Source organism: Triticum aestivum, chromosome 1B (genome assembly GCF_018294505.1).
Source record: "Triticum aestivum cultivar Chinese Spring chromosome 1B, IWGSC CS RefSeq v2.1, whole genome shotgun sequence".
NCBI lineage: Eukaryota > Viridiplantae > Streptophyta > Magnoliopsida > Poales > Poaceae > Triticum > Triticum aestivum.
Window position 1 is genome coordinate 653,568,234 of NC_057795.1, and position 19,829 is coordinate 653,588,062.

Sequence of the window (19,829 nt, forward strand, 5' to 3'; positions counted from 1 at the left end):
CCACCATTTTTTCTTAAAGGAGATCAAATTTGTTCATATGTGCTTGGTCACAACTAAACCATGGATTTTATTTTCCATGTGCACATGGATCCAACGGGTCTCTGTGCCATTTGGTGCAACGGGTCAACTAGTTTTTTTAACTCTAGAACGACCGGTCGTGCTACCGCTCAGTTTAGGCAATTGATCACACCCTCTTCTATAGTTCTCATCGTTCCTACTATTTTTTATGCGAAATATCAGGTACTTTATGGGAGTACGTTTCATCCTTTTGTATAGAGAACGGTTCCGTTTCTGTATATGTGTCAACAAAAACTTAAAGCCAAAGCTTAAATTGCCAGGTTGATATTATATTCCCCTTTTTTGCATTTCTGTCAACAAAAAAGGTGAAGCCAAAGCTTAAATTTTAATAGTGAAGTTAGTTCCATTCTTTTTGTATTTGTTAACAAAAAAGGTGAAGCCAAAGCTTAAATTGTTATAGTGATGTTAGATGAAAGTTCGTCAGTTTGGTTCGAGAAGGCAATGTGTTCTGACAAGCAGGGGCGGAGCCAGAAATTTTTGTCAATGGGTTCATTCACTAACTAGTTGTGATTTTTTTAATGAACTTAGTCCTATTTTGTGACAAATTGCAACGAGATTATATCAGTCAAAGAAACCACAATGAATATGAAATCATTTATCACACATATTTGTCACTTAAAAAAATAAGAGTGCATAACATACCGATCGGATGAAATTATAAAATCACTTGTTTACATATTATTGATAAAAGTGGTACCAAAATAAACTTCATATTTCAGATCCAACTTCTCATCTGTCTGAAAACAATGAAGAAAATAACAAGTTAGTTTGGCAAGTTTAAAATAAAAGTGACATCATGTGAAAGAATCATGTAAAGTCACTCACATTTTAGAGCTTCCCTTTTCGATCTTTTATCACCTTAAAAAGATCAAACACAGCATCATTACTAATGGGAGAAAACATCTCTTTCTCCACATAGCAAATTAGACAATCACTCATGAATTGATCACCAATTTTGTTGCGCAACTTTTTCTTGACAACATTCATAGCTAAAAAGCATCTCTCCACGGATGCTGTTGCAACTGGTAATATCAATACTAACTTTAGAAGATGATAGACCAAGGGAAAAGTAACATGTTTATTTGTCTGCACCATTAACTTCGCAAGATCAGCAATCCCGTCCAAATTAGCAAACCTTTCATCCGCTCTCACATTATCAATGTAAGTGCGCAGTTCAGGACCAAGATCATCCATTTTTTTTGAATCAAAATCATCTGGATAAAACTCAGCTAGCTTCACTAAGCTATCCAAGTTAAAAGTAACAAATCCATCGTTTGGGTTGAAAGAAGCCATGTGACCAAGTAATGCAGAATTTACCTCATTGAAACGGTCATCAAACTCTTGAAGTTGCCAGTCAATTACAGAATTAAGACACTCTACTTGGTAATGCTGGAGGTTTGTCTTATTAGTTTTTTGTCTTGGTTTGTGTCGATTGATATATTGCTCCAGCATGTCCGCCTTCTCAATGTCATGTTCTTCACAAAATGAATATGACTTCTGTATCAGTGAGTCCCATCCATTCTCCCTTAGTTCTTGTAGCTCATTCCTTGTGGACTTGACACATGACATGGCATGTAGGATGTCTTGATCCTTCTTTTGTAAAGAATGTGACAAAGTATTTGCATTTCCTAATATATGCAGCATCATGTGCAAATAAAACACAAAATCAAAGGTCTCAAAATATGCTACAAGACTACGCGCCTGACTTTTCTTTTCATTTTTACCTTCTTTCTCCACATATTTCAGAACAGACATGACTGCAGGGAACAACTTCACTAGACTTGAGAGAGTTCTGTAGTGTGAGCCCCAACGAGTGTCACCAGCTCTCTGAAGAGTTTGATCTTGATTTAACCCTCTGCCAGTGCTAATCTACCCACTACCTATGGCTTTTATTACATCCTCTCAATGTTTCTCTCTAATCATGTCCTTTCTTTTGCAAGAAGCTCCAACCACATTAAATAAAATGGAGATCATGTAGAAAAAATCTGAAATATCTTCATGCTTCTTTGCTACTGCTACAATAACCAACTGGAGTTGGTGAGCAAAACAATGCACATAATAGGCTGACTTATTCTCTTGCAAAATCTTTGCTTTCAAGCCATTGAACTCGCCGCGCATATTGCTAGCCCTGTCATAACATTGTCATCTGACTTGTTTTATGCTTAAACCAAGATCGGTGAATAATTTTTGAAGTGCAGCCTGAAGACATATTGCCGATGTTTCTTGCACATGTACCACTCCAAATAACCGTTCAATGATAAATCCACGCTTGCTAAGATATCTCAAAACAACTGCCATTTGCTCTTTGTCAGACACATCAGCAGCTTCATCAATCAACAAACTAAACACATCACCTCCAATTTCTTCAATAATAGAATTCAAAGTTATCTGTGCAACAGAATAAGGGGATCATTAGAGATTAGTGTAAATTGGAACACAACAAAAATAGTAGGAAATATAATTTAATGATGATGTTACCTTGGCAAAATAGTTCGCAATTTCCTTCTGAATATCTCCACATACCCACTTGCAATTTTGTGGAGCATTCTCAAGAACTACCTTCCGTATATCATCATTTTGATTTGCCAAAGTTTTTACCAACTCTCGAAAGTTTCCCTTATTTTTTTGACTCTTCTGTTTCGTCGTGGCCTCGGAAATCTAAGCCTTGATGCAACAAGTATCTAACAGAATCAATTGAAGCATTAAGCCGAATTCGATTTTGCTTTTTTGTAAGATCAGTTTGCTTATCGAGAGCTACCAGAATTAATTGATCTTGATTCATCAAAGCATCACACCGTTTTACTGCTACATTATGAAAGCTATTAACATTACCTTTACCCTCATGGGTATCCAGCCTACTTTTCTTGTTCCAACCGTTCCAACCATTAATTCCAAATGCATCACTCCCAGCTTGTCCCTCATTATTATCTCTGAAAAGATAACAACACAAACAAAAGGCCTTATGCACCTTGTCACTATACTCAAGCCAACGACCATAATCTTTAAACCAGTCTGGATTAAATCTTCGTTGAGTATCTCCAATGTCCCTGTGTGGATAAACAAAAGTAAATGGAGGCTTGTAAGGTCCCCTTGTTAAGTATCGTCGCCTAATCTCATCTTGCTTCTTAGGATTTCTTGTGTACTCCGAAATTCTCTTCCGATCAGCCGGATCGTAGGGCAATTCATCTAAATTAATCTCTTTGTGGACAGAAGGCTTTGGGAGACTACTGGCAGCGACATTTGATGCAGTTTGCTTACATCTGATGGGTGTCCTCGATGTCCCCGCGTCATTATCTGGATCAGATGATCGACTTCTCTTCTTTGAAAAATATCTTTCCATAGCCTGCATCAATGAAAGTCCATGAAAATAAGAATTAGAAAATTAGGGCAAAAGGCTATTAGATTTAGATTGGGTAGCAGAGGGAAGAGATGTGGAGGTGATATTACTGCCTCGAATTAGACTGCAGTTGAGCGCTTCTACGCTATTTACCGTCGGGCGTCGGCGTCGAGATGAGGACGGAAGCGACGGGCCTAACAAAAACGGGGCGAGACGGCGGAGGGAGAGGCGAGGCGAGTTGGAAAGCGACGAGGTGTGCGGCTGCCGTCCATGTATTCCTCGTACAGGTATTGATTGATCTTCTTTTTTTAGATGTCGTACATGTATTGATCTTGTACTAGTAACGAAGATGCCTGGGCTTTTGGGCCTTTTTATTTGTCTAATCATGAGGCGTTAGCAGCTTGATGGGGTCAGGCTTGATTTTTATTGGGGTCAGGCCTTATATGTCGTACATGACATGCACGTAGGTAGCGAATTTCATTGGGTTCATGTGAACCCAATGGTTCAACGCTGGCTCCGCCACTGCTGACAAGTTGATAATCATGGTAAACTAAGAGGCTTAAAAGCGGAGTTAAGGAAAAAGGGGTTAGAAGCACCTGCAGCTCATGCTTTTATTGTCATAGTTAGAGCTTCAGTTTTGAGAGGTATTTCTTAAAGGAAGAGAGTATTGCTATTTGCATATATAACCCGTGTTTACAACTGCATAATGTCTGCTTGCCATATCTTTTTCTCAACAAATTGTAAAGCTCCAGTTCAGATTGTTGATATTTGCATTATGTTTGTAACTTCACAAACAAGTTTCTGATAAAGAACCATATACTACAGAAGTAATGTTTGGGGTTTAGGGTTGTAAGGTTGATAAGGGCAAAGCTAAGACATTCAGTGAAATCCCAACTGTGAATATGTGTAGCTTCTACATGCATAACAATATGAATTTCACAATTTTTAGATGCACCTTTTGCTATTATGTCGCATGTTGTTACAGTAAAAAAGTTATACGATCAGCTTGGTCTACATCATTCGATTTACTGTTTTTAGCCATCTGGACAAATTTGCAGGTCAATATCTTGGCTATTCTATAGAAGTATCCATTATGTTAGTCAGATTCACTTCATGAACAAACGGAACTGCAGTGTTGCAGCCATGAAGAACTCCATTCAACTGCTTATGCCGTACATGCTGCTTTTAAAATTTGAATTCGATAGTTTAGTGAACTATTGCCTGCATGATCTGAATAAAAGACATGCTTAGAGGTGTTGATTGCATTTTTTCTGAAAATATGTCATGTATGCTGGACCATGCTACATGCTAAATGTTCTTTGTAGTGTGGTTTTTGTGCACCCCGGGACTTTGCTACTCTGGCATCTATAGACAATAAATTCCCCTTGCAACTTGAGTCGGATTATTTTGTGAACAAGGTGACGGTAGTAGCTTTATTATGTATATATGTTTTAGTTACAAAGGAGAGAGTGTGGACGCCCTGCGTAGGCGTCCTCTTAAGTGAAACTATGAATGTGAATATATTTTGAACTTACCGTTATGTTCATATTTTCTTTTATTATTCAGCTTCTCCCTTCTTATTTTCTTAACAAATAAAGTTAATTTTATTGACTTCTTAGTTCTTGCACTTTTGGAATGATATTTTTTTAAAAAGGAGGACTACCCCCAGCCTCTGCATTAGAGTGATGCATGCAGCCATTTTATTGATGCAAAATTTGAAAACAAAGTCTTAGGTCCAGCAAAGGCTCAAATAAGGAGCATAAACACAAAAATGGTAGATAAAAAAAATGCAACAACCAGCGAAAAATAGGCCAAATTGATTAAATACCTATCATATTATTTGATCGATTGTAGATAACCCGTGCTATCGTGATAACCAGCGCCTCATGTATTTTCCAAACCGGTTGTAGATAACCCGTGCTATCGTCTCCCATTGGTTGCACTCAATAGCCAAAAGTTCCATACACTAGTAGAAAACAGGGCTATGGTTCCGTGCCAATATTCACATTAGTCCCGGTTCAATCACGAACCGGGACTAATGTGAGCATTTATCCCGGTTCGTGCGGCTAAGGCATTAGTCCCAGTTCACCTGTGCCCTTTAGTCCTGATTCGTGGCACGAACCGGGACTAAAGGGTGCGATGCCCATTAGCACCGGTTCATGCCTCAAACCGGGACTAAAGATTAGACCTTTAGTCCCGGTTTGAGGCACGAACCGGTGCTAATGGGGTTGAGACCTTTAGTCCCGGTTCGTGCCACGAACCGGTACTAAAGGTCCCATTTTCAAACTCTACCCCCCCTGGATCGCCTTTTCAGTTTTTAAAAAAATAAAAGAAAATGATGGAAATGTCAAAAAAATAAAAGAAAATAACTTTCCCATGTGATATGTGGTCTAGTTGTTGGGAAAATTTGCAAATGTGAATTTCAACTTTATTTGCAAAATCTCTCTGGAATTTGTAAATATGGGCATAACTTTTGCATACTAACTCGGATGAAAAAGTTTTTTATATGAAAAATCATCTACTCGAAAAGTTACATCCAAAATTTTAAAATCCTCAAAAACCCCGTTAAACATTTTCAAAATCCTCAAAAACCTAACAGAAAAGAAGTTACGGTGCTTTTAAGATCTAGAGTGGAAAAAATCTAAAAAATTTCAAACTGTGGTCAAACTAATTATTCTAGAATATTAGTGTTACTAAATAATTTGTTCAGCTATTTTGAATTTTGGTCAAATCTGGTCAAACTATGGTCAAACTGTGGTCAAACTATGGTCAAACTATGGTCAAACAATGGTCAAACTAATTATTCTAGAATATTAGTGTTACTAAATAATTTGTTCATCTATTTTGAATTTTGGTCAATTATGGTCAAACTGTGGTCAAACTGTGGTCAAACTGTGGTCAAACTATGGTCAAACTATGGTCAAACTAATTATTCAAAATAACTATTGTTTTCTAAAACAATAGTTTGAAACTCAAACAGAGAAATGTGTCACTTTATGCTCAAGCAAAATTCCTGAGGGTTAATAGGATTGACATCTTACTATTATCAGGAAAACAACAAGTGCAGACTTGAAAACGAGGGAGAATAGAACCCGGAAGTTAAGCGTGCTCAGGCTGGGGGAGTGAGAGGATGGGTGACCGTTTGGAAAGTTAGATGATTTGGAATGATGAGGGTGATTAGAGATTAGAGGATAAATTGATCAGTGATGAGGGGTGCTGATTAGAGATTAAAGGTTAAAATAATTCAGAAATTTGAAAATAAAAAATTATTCAAAAAAAATTTAAAAAAAAATCACAAAATTTCCTTTAGCCCCGGTTGGTGTTACCAACCGGGACTAAAGACCCTTACCAACCGGGACAATAGGCCCTTTTTCTACTAGTGATAGAGTCCACATTAGTGAGTAATGACCACGTACTTTCTGGATGATGGCTGCAAGCAATTCCCTTATTTATAGGATTTAGGCATACAGGTAGCCGTACACACAAAATTGGTGACCAGATTTTCACATATGTGTAGATTTTATTGAATGTTTGACTGATCCAGCAAGGGGTTATGTCATGCAAAAATGGGGCCATAGTTGTAATGTAATCACTGCTAATGTGCAATGAATATTTTGATACGGTTAATCATTGCATCTTACCATCAAATATCCGGGTTCCATTTGCATCAGCAAAACTGACTGGTTCTAGTGGCTACCAACTCGCTCAAACACACCTTAGGTCGTGGCCTCACTTTTCCTAACCAATAAAATCTTTCCAGCTAGGATCTTAGTAAGTTACGTTAAACATTTTACGTAGGTGTAGCGTTGTCCGGTTCGACACCTAGTACGTGCGTGACCTTTTTGGATTTTCTCTAGCGCTACAGTAAACACTCACTATTGGGCCGGCCAATGGCAGACTGCAAACGTGACAGGCCTTTATTTTTAGAAAGCGGGCGACTCCACATTCCCGTGAAAATACCTGGGGATGCCGCTAAGGGCATCTCCAGCCGTTGGCCCCCTAGGAGGGGCAAAAAATCGCTCCTTGGGGGCGCACCGATGCTAAACCGCGCACTGGGGCCGTGATGCCCCCCAATTGCGACGCCCATGGTTAGTAAAAAAGGCAAACATGGCGCAAAAACGACTCAAATTTAACACAAACGTCGGCGAGTTCATTCAAACTTAAACATATTTTACAAAAAAAGAAAAAAACTACCGCGGGCTACCCCCGCTGTCCTCGCCGCCCGCCTGGCCGCCCGCCCACGCGGTTCTACATGCCGAGGAGGCGGTAGAACCGCGTGTAGTCACTGCCGTCGTCGTCATCATCGTCGTCGTCGTCGCCGCCGCCCCCGCCTACGCCTCCGCCGTCCCTGCTGCATCCCTCCCCCGGTTGGCGTGGCGGGTTGGACGGTCCGGGGGCGTCGTCGTCGTCGCTGTCGAGGCCCACGACGCCGTGCTTGTCCTCGCGCCCACGCTTGCGGGCGACTATCTCCTCCAGGGCCCGGCGCTGCCGGACCATCTCGTCGTGGAGGTAGTCGTCCCGCGCCCACCGCATGGCGTCCTCGTCGGAGATGCCGCGCCGGGCTATCTCCTCGTACTCCGAGGGCAAGCCGGGCTCCGGCTTGGGCTCGACGAGGACGAGGCGACCGGCGGGTGGAGAGGCGTTGGCGCCGATGCGGGCGCCGGAGCTGCGGGTGCGCGCGCTGACCGGCGCGCCCTGGGGCTCCGGCTTGATGGGCCGGAGGCAGGGCGAGCCGCCGGACGAGGAGGAGGACCCCCCGGTCTTCATGCGCCTCGGGGTCCAGGAGCTTCCCCGGCGGCGTGAGAAAGAAGGGGGATCGGGGTACTCGAGGCACGGCGTGTTGCCGCCCTCGATGTACTCGAGGACGGCCTCCAACGTGCGCCCGGGCACGTCCCACCACCGACGCCGGCCGACGGCGTTGAGCCTGCCGGAGGGCTCGACGCCGTTGGTGGCCTCGAGCTGCTGGGCGTGATGGCGGCGGAAATAGGGTTCCCAGAGCGGGCTGTCGGGGACGTACCGTGGCCCCTCACTCACCGCGCGCGGCAGATTCTAGCGGATGCGTGCGATCTCCGCACGCCGGGCCGCTCCGGTGGGTATCGGGGGCACCGGCACGCCGACCGCGCTGATCCTCCACGCCCCGAGCATCCGCATGTCCGGCGGGACCGGGTTCTCGGCCTCGTAAAGGAGGCGAGCCTCGTCTTCATGGAGGTGGCGGCGGCCGAAGCCGTTCGCCGCCGCGCCGTCGCCTGGGAAGCACTCGGCCATGGGTGGAACTTGGAGACGGCGAAAGAGAGGAGAGGAGAGGGAGAAACGACGACGGCGGGAGAGCGTGATGAGTCGCCGAGTGCGGCGGGGCGCGTCATATATAGGCCGATGCGCGCGTGCCACCGTGTGTACGCGTGGCGGGCGAGGGAGGGCGAGGGACGCGCGTCGTTCGGTCTTCACTACGCCGCCCGTGAGCACCAATGGCAGGCTGACCGGCGCGGCAGCGCGCGGCAGCTTTGGCATTGATTCACCGCGGGAAACGAGGCGATGAGGACGACGAAGGGCCGAGAAGAGAGCCGTGTTGCTGACGCGGTGGGCCCGCTTCGTTTTCGCGCCAATACAGTTCGCCCGACGCCCCCGGGCGCCCCCAAGCGCGCCGGGTTCGGGTTGGGTCCGCCGGCGCTGTTTTCGGCCCAAGCCGGCGAAAATCGGGCTCCTGAGGGCGCGACTGGGCCGTTATTTCGGCGCCGGCGCGAAAAAAACGCCTGGGGAGGCCTTCCTGGGGGCGCTGCTGGAGATGCCCTAAAGATAAGGAAACCCACCGCGGCGCGGCGGCAGGATCTGGTAGACAGGGTTGCGGACTGCCTACCAATGTGGAAAGCAGCCTTGCTGCCAAAGAGTAGCAGACTCATGTTGATCCAATCTGTTCTTTGTGCCATCCTGGTGCACTCAATGATGGCTTTGGACCTGCCGAGGAAGACATTAGCGGCGCTCACCAAGATCTGCAGAAGCTTCCTTTGGTGCGGAAAGAAAGAGGCCCGTGGTGGGTCCTGTGCGGTCGCGTGGGCTGAAGTATGCACGCCCAAATGGCCAGGTGGCCTGGGTGTTCCGAACCTGTTCTGGATGAACAAAGCATTGCAAGCCCGATGGTCGTGGCTGCAAAAGGTTGACAAGGAAAGGCCTTGGGCGGAATTCTCTATCGTGGTGCCATCAGACTCGCAAGCATTGGTTCAAGCGGCAGCACGGACGACAATGATCGGCAATGGCAAAAACACCCTATTCTGGGAGGATAGATGGATTGACGGTTTCTGGATGTGTGAGCTGGCCCCGCGGATCTATAGCCGCGTCCCGAGGAGAGTGCGGCGATCTAAGTTGGTAGAGGATGCAATAAATAACAATGATTGGACCAATGGCATTGGCACCGACCTAACGCCAGAAGCTGTGAACGAATTTCTAAATCTCTGGCCCAGGATCGCGGATGTGCAATTAACTATCGAGGTGGAGGACACGGTGAGGTGGATGTGGGAGCAGAACGGCGAATTCTCGGCTCGATCGGCCTATGTGACTCGGTTTATGGGAAGAGAAGTGGCTGCAACAGCTACGTTTACTTGGCAGTCTAAGACGCCACGGCGATGCCGTTTCTTCTCTTGGCTGGCGCTAAGGAACAGATGTTGGACATCCGATAGACTTGCTCGACGTGGATTACCTCACCAAGACTCATGCCCGTTGTGCAACCAACACGAGGAAACCATGCAGCACCTGATGATGGATTGTGTCTTCGCAAAGCAGATCTGGGTAGCCATCGGCCGATTGACAAAGAGGTTGGACCTAGAACCAAGGCAAAATGAGTCGCTAGAGCAATGGTCTATAAGACAGGACGGGAACACAAGCAGCTGGCGTGCACACAATGCGAAATGCCTCCTTGGGATGTGGATGATATGGAAGCAGAGGAATAATGTGGTCTTTAATGATGAGGTGCCTTCGGTCCCATGCACCGTCCAACGCATACAAGACGAAGGTAGACTTTGGGCAAAGGCGGGATTATTCAAAGATGACACGGAAGGATTCAAGGTGGAGCGAGGAGTGTGGGGCACAATCGAATAGTCCATTGTAGAAACTAGGGTAGTGTCGGATTAATTCCACATGCAAATAAGCTTGTAACCATGGATTTTGGGGCTCTTTCCCATCTCTTCTTTACTGAATGATACGTACACTCGTGCGTATTCAAGAAAAGAAACAGGACCTACGCCACAAGCACCATAGGCCCAGACTTTGAACGATGATCTGCCTGAGCAACATGCCCTGTTGCATGCACTGCCAGCCTCTAATCTCCCAGCAGGGCCTGTGATCTCTGAATAACACGGTAAATAATATAGTGAGTAGATACCAAAAAACATACCCACATACGCACACAAGAACGATTACACAGAAGGAAATATTGCAAGGAAGGTCATGATTCACACGAACTATGTCTTTCATCCAAGATAGCCTGACTATCATATTCACCTTCATTATGTGTTTGGATCTATGAATTAGAATTGAATTTTAGAAACTAGCTAGATGTTGAGAACTTGAGTAAACTAGAAGGAAGAAGAGAGAGTTAACATGCCTGCGTGGCCTTTTTTTTTGCTAACTCAGTCTCACTTACGGGACATACACACCAGCAACGCTGCCAAAAGTTCCTATAACGTGATCAATTTTTTTGGTAAATTTTTACGAGAAACCGGTGGTTTTATCATGAGAAAACGAATTTTGGTGGCTTTTGGTGATTTTTGCCGTAAAGATAGTGGTATTATGTGCTTAACTCATCGTTGAGTCCTAGGCGAGGCCCTCGACCCTCGTGTATCTACCGTTGCCCCATCTGCAAATTGATGATGTCCATGTAACTTGTGATTTTTTTTCGGAAAAAGATAGTTGATTGTTGTGTTTGCAATATACTCCATTTGGCTAGCACCAATTTATTGATTACGGAAACTTGTGTTTGCGATGTACTCCATATGTGCTAGCTGTTGACGCTGGAACGCGTCACACGAACACGTCGATGTGTACCCGCGGCGTCGAGGGAGATGCTCCGCAACTCACACCGCGGGAGGCCGACTTCCAGCGCAATACGCAAGACAGCAAGCCGGCGCTTTTGGGACCAGACGCCCCGCTCGCCCGGGAGGGACCCCGTCAGGGCTCGGGGCGACGATTGGCTGCTCGTGGTCGGCCTTACCGCCCCTAGAGCCTCGTGGATTCGCAGCCTCCAATCTTGAAGAACGACGAAGAACGAGAAGAAAGATACAAGGGGAGAGATAAAAGTAGATGAACACGAAAAAGTAGAAGATGTGTTTGTTCGATTGGTGTTGTTCAATCGGCCGTCACCCCTTAGGTATATAAGAGGCGGCTGGACTTCCCGTGCAAGGAAAAGGCTTGGATTCACGTCCAAAACCCTAGTCAAATTCGGATTGGTTTTGTCCGAACTTTCCAAAACTGTTCGGTTTAAACTAGCTGCATCTTGCGGGTCTTTTTTGTGGTGGTAAACAATCACGGATGGAAACGAGCCCAAAAGCAATCTTGACCGTTTCGACGAGACGAACAACTTTTATGTTGAACGTTTTTTGATCAGAAGTCATCTTGAGGGTCAGATCGGTCGCGCAAAACAGGCTATCCTCGCGCTACCCATCAGACAGGGTGTCTGGTGGGGCGTGCCAGTTTTTTGCCTCCTGACAGGGCTGTATTCCGATGGCTCTAACTTTTGCATACGAACTCTGATTGGAACAATTTTTATATCAAAATCGATCGTTTCGACGAGACGAAGACAATCCATGTAGATAATGTTTCCATTTGAGGTCGTCTTGGGGGCTTAATCAGCCAAACTGTACTCTGAATATAAGATCTTAGTACTTTGAGCATAGTTTCGGCCTTCGAGATGAAATCGGACTGCGATGACCCAAACTTCAAAGATGTTCATATCGACAATACGGAACTCTTTCATGAAGATCACTTCTCCATTTGACGCCATCTTAAATAAGTTATTGACCCTGCCAAAATCTGGTGTCAACACATGCCCCCCTGTTTTTCGGCAAAGTTTGTGTGCCGAAAAATAACTTCCGCATAGCTTGTTCTAAGGACGATGTCAACACTCCATCGGCCATTTTGCATGTTCTTAGGATGACAAGTATATATATGCCATTGCTTGTTTGAACCTCTTGATGCAAACTTGGGTGAAAACTTCTCAGCTTCTATAACAATCCGGTGATAAGGTTTCATAGATCAAAACCGTCCTCCGAACCATATTGTTCACCCTTTTGCTAGGATTTTGCAGCTAATCAAGAATGAACTTCCTCCAATCCTTACTTCGCCTGCATAAAAGTTTCATTAGTGGCCGAAGCGGTGGGCTTCGATTCAGCCTTACCTATGTTGACAAGACCTAGCATCGGCTATTGATAGAAATGCAATACACCATGGTTAACATAGTAGCCAGATGCTTGCTGTGCCAACTCTTTCGAATTATCATGCCTAGATATATGAACAATTTCAAAGCAACCCAAGGTAAATCTTGCATCTAGACATACCAAAAGATAAACTATAAGTGATCCGTCAAAATATTGATAACCCTTGGATATTTGTTGCACTACTAATAATGAATCACCGGAAGCCTCAATATGTATAGCACCTATAGCAAGGCAAAGCTCCAATCCGAATAACAATGCATATTCGGCTTTGATCATTGTGCAAAAATATCTTAAGCGCCATGAGGCTTCACAAACTAGCTCCATATGGAGATAAATAAACAACACCAACACTTTGGTCATTGCTACAAATTGAACCATCAAAATATAATCTCCATAGTACTAGAGAGACAAAGCTAATATCACTTAACATGTACCTTGTCTCGGTTCCAATTGAACTAAGGACGGTGTTAGAATTCCACACCGGCCATGATAAGATAGTTTCTTAGGACGATAGTTAAGTATCGGCCATTACCATGAGGTTCATGTAGAATTCATCCATTAAAACATGTATAGCCGAAATAAACAAACAAAATAGCAATAAAATATTTCAGCCCCTTTGTTTTAGCAACAAAAATGTAACTAACCAAATGTATAGTGATTTGGTAATACTCTGTCATCATATAGAAAATTATGTTGCATCCATGGATCAAAATAAGAGGGTAACTGATCATACCTGTGGATGAATTCCATGGCAAAGGCATCAATGGCATTGTTGAAGAAAATGGATGATGTGCTAACCGAAGATTTTGATGTTGTGATGCACACCTTCGGCTTAATTGTTTGTTGCTTCCATCATTCTCCTTCTTCATTTTTATTGTACTTGTTGCAATTGAAGCATGCACATCGTTTTTGTTTTGATTGATCCTCTTGGAAACCATGCCATGTTCCTCTTTCTAAGCTCTTGTGCACTAAGATTTTGTAATTCCTTCTTTTGCCAATACGATAAGCCGAGTGAACACCTCGACTGTGATTTTGTTTCAACCAATGGCAACTCTTTCTGGGCCTTGTGCACCCTCAACTTATTTTCTTTAGATTTGGCACTCTGATTTTTATCAATTGATTGCTTCACTTCTTTGCCTTTTGTAGCCAATGTCAACACTTTAATTGGCTCTTTGTTTTTTGAGATCAAATCTAAAGTAGCACACTTACGACCATCTCTTTTCACGCGGTAAACTTGCATTACCATCTCTTTCTTCTTCCTTGAGCCCTGGACCGATTCCTTATGATTGAAACGGTCTTTGATACGTGATTGTTCAAATGTTGATATTCTTGGAGCTGCATAGTATTGGTGAGATGGTCTAGAATAAGATGGAGAATGTGCCCTTGTACCATACCTGTCCCATGATGAATATGTATCTATATGAGCATAGGGAGGCATCCACGGCATTGGCATTGGCGGCCCCAAAATAAGGATATGAATATGTTGCATTAAAATTATCACTTTGCCAATACCAATCCTCATATTTGTGCCTTGGGGGTGATCTTGGTTTCTTTGCATGATTTGGACGATAAGCATTCTTCTCTTCACTCATCTTTTGATATTTATCCAATAATTTAGCAAAGGTGATTTTTGATCTCTTACACTTGCGCTTATTTCGGCCATTGTTTTCTTTTGGTTTGCTTTCATCGATCATTAGATTTGCTTGCTGCCCCCCAGTCCTTGGCGTCTCCATTGTAGCTTCGATGGAATTCTCGCCCTCAAGATTATGTTCATTATGCTCTTCAACAACTTCTTTACTTGAAACCTTGATCCCATCACCTGCAGTTTTTACATTCTCTTTAAATGGATCAGCTTGAAGCAGTCGACGCAAAAACCTTTTGCCATCGGGACCAATCAGAATAGACTGGTCATCTCTTGGTGTTTCAACAAACTTCAATCGTCCTTTTTCAATGGCCGATTTAACTATTTGCCGAAACATGTTGCAATCCTTAAAATTATGTTTGGACGAATCATGCAACTTACAATACATTCGTCCTTGGATTGATGGCTTAACATGGTGATCGAGAATTGTAATGTAATTTTTTTTCAGCAACAAATCAAATGTTTGATCACACATGCTTGAATTGAAGGTATACTTCTTGTTTTCTAGCCGATCTTGCTGTTTGAACGGCTTTGAAGATAAGCAAACGAATGGTTCAGATTTGGAATCTCCCCATTCGGCTATGCATTATGTTTTCCACTCTATCTCCGATGTCTTTGGATAAGATATTGTATTAGCATCGGTTTTCTCAATAGAATTTAACCTTGGCTTTAAATTTCTGAAACGAAGATATTTAGAACATACATGTCTCAGTTGAGACCAAGTGCAAGCCAAGTACGAAATAAGCAAAGCTACCCAACTAGATATGAACTTTAGATAAAGCAACCGGGAAAGCTTTGGCTGTAACAATAAGTCATTATCGGTCTTTATAAATGGCGCAATGGTTTGACCGATATGTTCCATAACAATTTTATTGCTGACAAGTAAATTACCCTTCTTCATTGGTCTTTCAAAATTACTTATGAGAATATTTCTTATAGATGCATCAATAATGAAGTTGCAACCAAATCTGAAAATAGGTAAATTACTCGCTATGCATACCTCTTCAAATATGTTGGGAGAACATGATGGTGGTGCCATTTGAAGAACATCTTGCTCCGTCTTTGGATGGCTCTCCAACACCTTGTCATCATCTTTTTCTTGAATCCGTGCATCATTGCTTTGAAGATTTTTGTCGGCCGAACTTTGTTCGGCTACTTGTTCTTGTCCTTGAAGCTTGTCAATTTCTACGGCACGGAACTCATAGGGCAGGAAGTAGGTTCCATTAACTTTAGAAAAATCAAGCACCGTTGTTTTCCTATGCTTGCCATGCCCTTTCTCAATAATGCTTGCCTCGTTGGATTTGATGGATTCAGAATATATACTACTTGATTCGGCTTTTTCAACCGAAGCACTTTCATGTTCCGAATCATCCTTCTTTTCATTGATACTACCAATTGGCAATGCTTCTTTTATCTGAGCCAATTCTTTTTCTATTTGTTTCTGACGGCGAGCGGCAAAATTAGCTTTAATCTTTTTCTCAATTTCAGCCCACTCCGGATATGATTGCCCCCCAATGCTTTTAGATTCTTTCGGCAATGACACACGGGTGTTGCCGAAATTATGTAATTGTGTAGGGGGTGTATAATATGATGTAGTACTAGGTGAAGGCATATGCATTGTTGTAAGACCATACTTTTGCTCGCCAATTTTATCAATTGGCAAATATTCATCTTCTTGCAAAACTCTAGCTTTTATTGCGGCATAATCAGGAAATAGCCCCTTTTCATGTTGTTCAAGGCAAAGAGCACTAATTCTCTTATTTTGGGCTAAAATCTTCAATGCAGCCACCACTACCTCATCTTCTACAATATTGGGCACAACCGCTCCTGTAAAATTTACATTCATTCGGCTATAACCAGGAAGGTGTGAAGCCGAATTATGAGCATCTACAGTTATGTATGGTGCCGAAAAATTACTAACATGAGGTGTAGCATATGATATTTGAGAGTAACTGGCCGGATAACTAGTAGCAGCATGGCCAAGTCTCTCGTTCATCGGCATGGTTGGATTAGTATATTGCACATTACTTGCCGATGAATAAAAGGGTGAAACACTTTCTTGCATGGCATTGGAAATTCTAACATGAGGTGTTTCAAATTTATTAACTGAACTCACCATGTTGTTCATCGGCATAACAATTTATGGGGTTGCCGATGCATGAGAGTTGGGATACATATGGTGTAGGTTACTAGTATCATAAGAACTTCAAGCATGCAAATTACTTTGAATCGGCCCTTGCACGTAATTAGATGCATTATTGAAAAAACTAGGGCTGGCCGATAGAGTATACTCATTGAACGATCTAGTAACACCATATGAATTATTTGCATCTACAGTAGAGAATTGAGTATTCATATTACCTTTGTAGATTGCAAACCCTAGATGACGATCCTTTCGTAGCAAGAATAGGCCGGAGACCGTTCAAAGCTTCTTCCCCAGCGGAGTTGCCAAAAAGTGTGTTGACGCTGGAACGCGTCACACGAACACGTCGATGTGTACCCGCGGCGCCGAGGAAGATGCTCCGCAACTCACACCGCGGGAGGCCGTCTTCCAGCGCGATACGCAAGACAGCAAGCCGGCGCTTTTGGGACCAGACGCCCCGCTCGCCCGGGAGGGACCCCGTCAGGGCTCGCGGCGACGATTGGCTGCTCGAGGTCGGCCTTACCGCCCCTAGAGCCTCGTGGATTCGCGGCCTCCAATCTTGAAGTACGACGAAGAACGAGAAGAAAGATACAAGGGGAGAGATAAAAGTAGATGAACACAAAAAAGTAGAAGATGTGTTTGTTTGATTGGTGTTGTTCAATCGGCCGTCACCCCTTAGGTATATAAGAGGCGGCTGGACTTCCCATGCAAGGAAAAGGCTTGGATTCACGTCCAAAACCCTAGTCAAATTCGGATTGATTTTGTCCGAACTTTCCAAAACTGTTCGGTTTAAACTGGCTGCATCTTGCGGGTCTTTTTTGTGGTGGTAAAAAATCTCTGATGGAAACGAGCCCAAAAGCAATCTTGACCGTTTCGACGAGACGAACAACTTTTATGTTGAATGTTTTTTGATCAGCAGTCATCTTGAGGGTCAAATCGGTCGCGCAAAACAAGCTATCCTCGCGCGACCCATCAGACAGGGTGTCTGGTGGGGCGCGCCAGTTTTTTGCCTCCTGACAGAGCTGTATTCCGGTGGCTCTAACTTTTGCATACGAACTCGGATTGGAACAATTTTTATATCAAAATCGATCGTTTCGACGAGACGAAGACAATTCATGTAGATAATGTTTCCATTTGAGGTCGTCTTGGGGGCTTAATCAGCCAAACTGTACTCTGAATATAAGATCTTAGTACTTTGAGCATAGTTTCGGCCTTCGAGATGAAATCGGACTGCGATGACCCAAACTTCAAAGATGTTTATATCGACAATACGGAACTCTTCCATGAAGATCACTTCTCCATTTGACGTCATCTTAAATAAGTTATTGACCGTGCCAAAATCTGGTGTCAACACTAGCGTCAATTTATTGATTATTGAAGCTCGGGGGTTTATAAAAGCTGCTACCATGTGACTTGTATCGTTTCTGCATGAATACACCTAGCCTTGCGTAGCTAAGGGACGACAATCGGCCTGGCTGCACGCAACGCCGATATCATCTGACCTTGTTCATCAGTGACAAGTGGAGCCTCCATGAAAACCTTGGCTTTGTCTTGCATAACACTATCTCTGGACATCACAGAGATACTCAACAGCCACGCTCCAGGGCCGGCATTTTAAGTGTGCAGTGACGGAGCCCACGATATTTTTTGATCCTCCGTGAGCCACATACCAAAGTGCCAAAAAGTAAAAAAAAAAAACAGTGTCAATAAACAAGTAACAAGATATCTGGATGGTGTTGCGGTTACATTCGATGGATTATCACGACCCTGTTTGCTCGGTCTGTTTTTGTCTACTGTAGCTAGTATATATATCTGTCCAACCCGCTATTGATTACTTTTGTGGCTAATTGTTCGAACAGAGTGCAAAATATGCACAAAGCAACGCATTTCAATAACCGCGCACAAATAGCGTCTAAACATCGTAGAGCAATTACACTCAAAATTAAGTTGTTTATTTTGTTATTTTTTCCAGAACATTAACTTGCTGCCAAATTCATTTCAAAATCAATGTGCAGATACACTTTTACTGCTACTATTGATCTAACATTAATAGTACAACACCGAACACATTGTGGGCATATTAATGACTTTGGGAGTGAATGCCCTGGGCTGGCTATGCACGTGTGATGTGTATCATTTGAGGAGCTAGCTAGGAGACGAGAGAAACAGGCCAGGTGCTTGCATGCATGCTGGATCAGTGTAAAAATGTTTTCTGCAGACTGCAGTTGCCCACGAGGTTCAGTGAATGATCGTACTCTGGCATGGCTCTGCGCCTCTGCCCGTGTGGTTTTCGTAGTACGTGATCATGACGGAGGCAGCTGAGGTACAGTAATAAAAATATCTCATTGTTGCCCAATAGAGTGCGCGCGTGGGGAAAATATTAAGTGATGCCAGTACTTATCTGCTACCATGCTACCAAGTTGGAAAATTCATATTTAAACATATCGAAGAAAAAACAGAAACAAATCATGGATGTTCACAACACATATGTTGAAAACCCCTAAAAAAATCCAGACCAAAATTCGAAAAACACAAGGAAAAACAAAAAAGACAAATTTAAATGTGAATAGTGTCATTATTGGTTTTGTCTTCATTTGACACTATTTATGATGGATCTGTCTTTTTTGTTTCTCTATGTGTATGTTGAATTTTGGTCTGAATTTTCAGGGGTTGTCGACATATGTGTTGGGAACATCCACGACTTTTTTCAGAATTTTTTGACATGTTTAATTTGAATTTTGCAATTTTGTTGACATATATGTCTCAACTTGGATGGCTGAATTGCCTCTAGGCCGGCCTCGTTGGCCGCCTGCCCGTCGGTGATGGCCTTGGCAAGTGCCGGCAACTGCTCCTCCATCGCCATGGCCTGCTTGGCTTGCTTGGTGAGATATCATGGCTCGAGGCAGGGATTCCTCGGGATGTCTCGCCTCTGATACCAAGTTGTAACGGGTCTCGGTCTAGACTAGAGTAAGGAGAAGGGAAGGGAATCTGGAGGAGGATGAGAAAAGTGATCGGTAGGGGATAGGAGGAAGAGGACGAGGGAAGGGCAACTTCCTCTCTCCCAAGTCTTGTTATATTCTCGATACCCATACAATAATTCTCGGCCACACACTTTTAGTCCCGGACTCACCCACATACACACCACCTCCTCGCTCATTGTTGCCTCAACTCTCTGGCGTGTTGGGCCTTGGTCTTGAATCACTCACA

General features: G+C 43.7%; 1 pseudogene; it reads right to left on the bottom strand.

Moving 5' to 3' along the window:
* Positions 1-906: 906 nt before the first annotated feature.
* Positions 907-19,485, bottom strand: LOC123081692 (zinc finger MYM-type protein 1-like; annotated as a pseudogene).
* Positions 19,486-19,829: the final 344 nt, after the last annotated feature.